This window comes from Hippopotamus amphibius, chromosome 13 (assembly GCF_030028045.1).
Source record: "Hippopotamus amphibius kiboko isolate mHipAmp2 chromosome 13, mHipAmp2.hap2, whole genome shotgun sequence".
In the NCBI taxonomy this organism is placed as follows: domain Eukaryota; kingdom Metazoa; phylum Chordata; class Mammalia; order Artiodactyla; family Hippopotamidae; genus Hippopotamus; species Hippopotamus amphibius.
In genome coordinates this window covers 21,682,481-21,688,803 of record NC_080198.1, presented here as the reverse complement: position 1 = coordinate 21,688,803, position 6,323 = coordinate 21,682,481, and positions in this window count along the sequence as shown.

Here is a 6,323-nt window from a genome sequence, read left to right as displayed (position 1 = left end):
CCCTGGTCAGTGGTCAGCTTATGGTTGATCCTTCCTTGAATTGGGTGTTCACTTCTGGTCCAATCAGATGAAGTTGGATTGGGCTGTGTTGCGGAGAGAGTATGGAAGAAGAGTCACACACACTTGGAGTATCAGAGGTTATGGCCAGAGACTGGTAGTTTGAGAGAGGGGTGTGGGTGTATCCTCTAAGACAGTGGTCCCCAACTTTTTTGGCACCAGGGACCAGTTTCGTGGAAGACAATTTTTCCACAGACCAGGGCACGGATAGTTTTGGGATGATTCAAGAGCATTACATTTATTGCACACTTTATTTCTATTATTACATTATAATATATAATGAAATAATTGTACAACTCACCATAATGCAGAATCAGTGGAAGCCCCAAGCTTGTTTTCATTTGCCACTCACTGATAGGGTTTTGATATAAGTCTGCAAGCAATTCATTTATTATGGTGTCTGTGCAGTCAAACCTCCGCTGATAATAATCTACATTCACGGCCACTCCCCAGTGCTAGCATCACCGCCTCAGCTCCACATCAGATCATCGGGCATTAGATTCTCATAAGGAGCGCACAACCTAGATCCCTCACACGCACAGTTCACAGTAGGGTTCGCACTCCTATGAGAATCTAATGCTGCCACTGATCTGACAGGAGGTGGAGCTCAGGCAATGATGTGAGTGATGCAGAGCAGCTATAAATACAGATGAAGCTTCACTCACTCATTGGTCGTGGCCCGGGGGTTGGGGACCCCTGCTCTAAGATAAGGTAGCCGCATTTGTCCCCAGGGATCTTCATAGAAAGATTGAGTTTTGGGAAGACGCTAAAGATAGGCATGGTGGTTTTCACTTATGTTGAAATTATATTGCATGAGCATTTCTTATTTTGCCCAGAGTTTATTCCAGACAACAGTTAGAAAATAGAAGACTTACATATGTCCTGTGTGTGTGTGTGTGCACGTGCGTGCATGTGCTCTATGCACACACATGCACTAGGCACAGGAGAAGAGTAGTATCAACTTTTCATGCCAAAAGAGACCTTAGAGATCCTTGGTCCCAACCCACACATTTCACAGATGAAGAAATCCAGACTCATAAAGTTTATGTGACTAGCCTAAGGGCATACAGCTATTAAGTGGCAGAAAAGAGACTCAGTTCTCTTGAGTCCTCATCCAATGAGCTTTGTAACCCAGCACTATTATATTTTTGTCTCCAGCAAAAGTCTTTATTAATTGAAACAGAACCAGACATATATCATGCTTTGTCATCACATGGTTCACTTATTACCTTTCAAGTCCTAGCTCAAAGCTCCCCACTCCAAAGGGCCACCTGGACACTACTTCAAGTGGGTCCCGCTCCTTGTCCCTCGGTTTTCTATTACATTATTTTCATAGCTTTATATCACTTAGTCCAATCTTTAATCACCTTGTTGATTTTTCTCCTTCACTAAAACAGGAGATTCCAGGAAGGTAAAGGTTGTTTCTCCTCTTCATGTCTGTATCCTCAGCTCCTGTGATCATGCTCAGCATATAGTAAGCACATATCCATAATTAATCAGGCTTTTGTGGATTTAATAAATAGAATAATAAATCATTGAGGGGAACACACAGACTCTTTTCTGGTTATACATACTTCTTAATTATTGAGGTCAGGCAAACCTTTATATCCCTATGGTATTAAATTTCTCTAAAGGTCTCTACGTATTTTTTGTATACAGTGTCACAATTTCAGGCTAAAACAAAACCTGGAACTCATAGCAAAGGGAACCAGCAACATCTGATTCAGATGTGGCTTTACCTGTGTGGGTGTATTCTATATAAACTGTGAGTGTGTTCATGACAGAGAGTAACTTGGCTTAGAGATGCTGCACCCCAAATATCCTTTTTGTTTGTGAATGTTCCTGTGACTCTCTGACGGTAAAAACTGTTCATTCTTATTTCTGGCTCTTGGCAGCCTACAGATGCTTCCTGTTAGTGCTTCTGGCAGGTTCCTGGTGGGGCCTGTTGTTTATTGCCCTATCTATCAAGTCCTATTTATTTTTAAAATAAACTTTAAGTATACTGTAAACTCCCTTCACAAACAGATTTTTCCTCCTCTTTTACACTTGACAAGGCTCTAAAAGAAATAGTAACTCTGTCTCATAAATATTTGAACCTGAACCTTATAGGAAAGAATTATACTTAAAGTACTCAAGAATAGGGATGGTCTCAGTCTAACATCTCCCTTGCAACTACTAATTCTCTTTCCCTCAACCTCTCCTTCTCTCTCTCTCTTTCAATCCCTTCCTTTTTATTGTATTATCTCATTTCCATTTCCATACTGCCCTCTCCTCCCCCTAATTATTCCACCCCAGATCAAATTCTCTAGTTGAAACTGACATCCATATCTTTCTTAAATACTGCTTACATAATATAAATGTCTTTATCAAAAAGTTTAAAGGGTTTCCTTTTTGCAAGCTCATCAAATCTAAACATTTTACATCTCTTTCTTGATTCTCAATCATGTAAACCTACTATTCCTTTCATCAGTAACTCTACTATTCTCCAACAGAAAGGTGATGAGAAAGGACACTGAAGTAGTACAACATAAAAGAGCTTGGAATTCAGAGTCATACTGACTCTGGGTTCAATTCAAACACTACTATTGGCTTTGACAAACTAACTTGTCTTACGTATTTCCTCATTGGAAAGGTGTTTACCCAATACTTATTTGGGTAAACACTCCTGGTATTCTCTAAATATTTCCAGCTCTTCTTCTGAGCACATGGCAGTACTTTTCAGTTTAGGCATGGTTATGTTTTTGCTAATGCAATCTGAGTGGAAGTTCTTTGTTTCACTTGTGCATAGAAGTTTTTTAGAGGCAGCATGTGATTTGCTATGGTCCCTTCCCTCACTGAAGCAAATATGAAAGCATGTGTTGAGAAGGAACCTCCATTATCCTGAGATCTTGGCTGTTAACAATAAGCAGAGCCTTCTACTGATCCTCCATGGATATGTAGCAATAGATATTGGGGTTGTTTGTTATTGCAGCAAGTCTTGTCCTATCCTGATACATTTACTTTGCAAGATTGTTTGGAGGATGAGTGAAAATATATATAAAGCATCAACATAATATGCAATCAGTAAATGGTAGATGCCTTCATCAGTAGTATAATTATCATCTTTGTTACCATTGTTACTTTGTTAGATGCTATGTGTTCTTTTTCTTCTGTATTTTGTTTTTTCCCATTATCTTATGTGCTATAAATATGTATTTACATTTCTGCCCCTTCAATAAATTACAAGACCTTTGAAAAGGACAAGATAGTTCATATGTCCTCATTTAGGCATTCTCAGTTAGGTTTGGTATCTCTTCAAACCAAACGCTGCCATAGTAGCATAGAAGCATTTATAGATAATACATTAAAAAATGGATGTATTTGTGTTCCAATAAAACTTAATTTACAAAAACAGGAGGCAGACCATAGTTTGCCAACGCCTGATTTGTACTCTCTTCTTATCCCGTCTCTTTCTCCTTTTCTGTCTTTCAGTCTTAGTTTGTCTCTTTCCCTTTTGAGTGTGATGTTGCTTTCTACTGCCACAGGTAGAATTTCTCCTCATGGCAGATAGAAACGGTCACCAGTAGCCCCAAGTCTATGTTATAAAGGGAGCAAATCCCTTTCTCCCAGTGTTCTTCTGGATAATATGCCACACTTGGACCAATCTCTGACAGGACATGGGAATTCCTGATTGGTCAGGCCTGAGTCATGTGACTACCCCTGTGATTAGAGAATGGTTGAGGCACTCTGATTGATGAACCCTTCGGGACCACGTGGGGAAGGGATGGGAGAAAGAGCAACGTTTGGTAGAAATAGAAGAGTGCTCATTATAAGCCTCATTTCTCCTATCTATGCAGAGAAGCAGGAAAGAACCTAGTTTAGAGGGCCATCCCTAACAATTCTTCATTGTGGAGTGGACTTGTTATTTTATTGCCAGTCTCACTGGTCATTCCTCAAAGACCTGTGGGGTCTGGAAACAAAGGCATTGGCTGAGATGTTGGATAGAATGTACATGAGAAGCAAGAAAGTGAGCAACCAAAGAAGACTCTTAGGCTTCTGTCTTAAGCACTTGGGTGAGTAGAGGTGCCCTGTATTCAGAGGGTTAAAAATCATTTCCCAAACCGTGAAGGGGAAACAGCAACGTGGATAATCCCCAACTGGCTTCTAAGTATTTTTCTAATGATCTGAGAAAACTCACAAAACTTTATGAAAGGTAATAAACAAAGCAATATGATGGAATATGAGTCAGGACTCTCTGGAAGCTATCCAAATTCCTCTCTGCAATATGGGGAACACCTGCAAATTCCTAATATGAAATGCCATAATAAGGGAAAAGACTTATTCTTGTTATTCTTGGGCACATGAGTTCTGCCTAAAGGGCATCACTGCCTACCATGGATATGTGTTGGACACTGAAAATCTGAGTCAATTTGAGGTACCAGTACTTCCTCTATTTTTACTTGGCTCAGAAAACATAATGAAATTATACAAATCCCTGAAATCTAATATTTTTATGTGATAAGATTGTGTAAGAGGAGGGGGTGGAAGAGAAGTTTGGAAAATGTGGTGACAGATGGCAAGTGGGCTCAGGCACATAGCGTTCCTATATATAGGGGAGGGGACAATCTGGTTAATCAAGGGGTGGGGGGAGCATTTTTAAATTTAGATTCAAGTATTTTATATATTCAGCAACATCATTTACTGAAGCAGCCTAGCTGGATAGAACTTTAAATTTTTTTTTTGGTTGGGGGTGGCTTGTGTGATATATATTTTCAACAGTTTTGCATATTCTTTCATGACGTCTGCATTTGAAAATCAAATGGTCTCTATAGGCTTTGAGTATGTCTTTTGAGCAAGGGCTTAGAATATTTATTTCTAGAGAGAGTTCCTTCCAAGAAAATTTAATGACATTTTAAATATGAGGGTCATCACAGCTAATGTAGCAATAATTGAAAAGTAAAGTGAATGTTTGCAATGAAGACTTTATTCTTCAGTAGAATGAACAATGGACTAGAAATGAGGACACCTGAAATCCAAGCCCAGTTCTAGGTAACATAAGGCCAGGAAGATTGTGATACCTTGCACGAGTCATTTCGACTGTTTGGGTCTTAATCTCCTCATTTTTAAAATGAAAGTTTTGGTTAAATAATCTTTGGGATATTTTTAGTTTTATATTTCCATTGTTGTAGGCTGTCTCAGTGCTCTAATGTAATCATTAGGATGCTTTTGGTCGTAAGTAACAGAAAGCCACACTCAAACTGCCTTAAACTATTAGAGGGCAAGTTTAACATTGAGTGGATGTAAGAGTTTGTTTGATTCAGCAAAGGACATTTTTCCACACTTGTTCACTCTGCTTTTCGTGGTATCAGCCTCGTGCTAAGGTTGGCGCCGCTTCAGGATCTCCAAATGCTTGTTAATGACTCTTAGTGACCTGCTTTCTTGTTCAAGTCTGGATGAAAAGAAAAAAAAAATCACTTCCTAAAGCTGTCTTGGATGAATTAAAAAGAGATCTCTTTCCAAGAGATCTCTGCAAACCTGTCCTTGCATATTACTGGCACAAATTGACTTTCGTGCTCATCCCTGATTATGGCCAGGGGATGGGGCTACCCTGAGTCACAGGAGAGCCTCCTAGAACCAGCAGTTAGCTTGGCACAGGGGGTTGTGGCTAAATGATAGAAAATCAAGGTGGGGGGATGTATGTAAAGGGAGCAGTCATGATGTTTACTAACCATTGCTTGGAACACCTAAGGTTCACATCATCTATGCAGTTAAATATGAGGTAGGAAAATACCCCCAAATTAATGAAATAGAGGTTTTATATGGTAAATATTATCATATCAAGCACATAGTAAGCTCACCATAAAGATGCATACACTGGGCTAACCTTAAATCTGTTAAACACAGAGACCGTGCCTCTTAGTTGGCAACTAATTAACAAGAAAGCACAGGTATTTGTGGGGTTGCCATAGTGACCAGACTGACTACAATAAGTTTTTGTTTTAGTGCAGTGGTTTTCAAACTTGGCTACACAATGGAACCACCCAGGGAGCTTTGAAAAATACTGTTGCCTGAGTCCCACCTCCAGAAATCCTGATTTGATTGATCTGGGGTAGGGTCCAGGGCATTTAGAGTTTTACAAACTCCCCAAGTTATAACTCACGCTCAAGACTGAGGACCTCTGGTTTAGGAAATCCAAGTATGGGTATGTTCAAGTATTTTGTCCTACCTGCTTCAATCATGTCCAACATTTCCCTTGAACTCCTTTTCATAATTCTCTTCTCTACTCT